The following is a 625-nucleotide window of genomic DNA, read 5'->3' as shown; positions in this document are numbered from 1 at the left end:
TAATACAGCTCTGACCTTGTTGAAACTGGAAAATTCTGAAAGAGATAGGAATACCAGACCACCTGACCTGCCTCTTGAGAACTCTGTATGCAGGTCAGGAAGCAATAGTTAGAACTGGACGTGGAAAAACATACTGGTTCCAAATAGGGAAAGGAGTACGTTCAGGCTGTATATTGTCACCCTGCTTATTTAACTTATATGCTGAGTACATCATGAGAAACGCTGGGCTGGAGGAAGCACAAGCTGGAATCAAGATTGCCAGGAGAAATATCAATAACCTCAGACATGCAGATGACACCACCCTTATGGTAGAAAGTGAAGAAGAACTAAAGAGCCTCTTGATGAAAGTGAAAGAGGAGAGTGAAAAAGTTCAACATTCAGAAAACTAAGATCATGGCATCCAGTCCCATCACTTCATTGCAAATAGATAGGGAAACAGTGGAAACAGTGGCTGACTAGATTTTTTGGGCTCCAAAATCACTGCAGATGGTGACTGCAGCCATGAAATTAAAAGATACTGACTCCTTGGAAGGAAAGTTATGACCAACCTATACAGCATATTAAAAAGCAGAGACATTACTTTGCCAACAAAGGTCCATCTCGTCAAGGCTATGGTTTTCCCAGT

This window comes from Bison bison, unplaced genomic scaffold, assembly GCF_000754665.1.
Source record: "Bison bison bison isolate TAMUID 2011002044 unplaced genomic scaffold, Bison_UMD1.0 scf7180017864459, whole genome shotgun sequence".
In the NCBI taxonomy this organism is placed as follows: domain Eukaryota; kingdom Metazoa; phylum Chordata; class Mammalia; order Artiodactyla; family Bovidae; genus Bison; species Bison bison.
Note: the sequence above shows the minus strand (reverse complement) of the source record.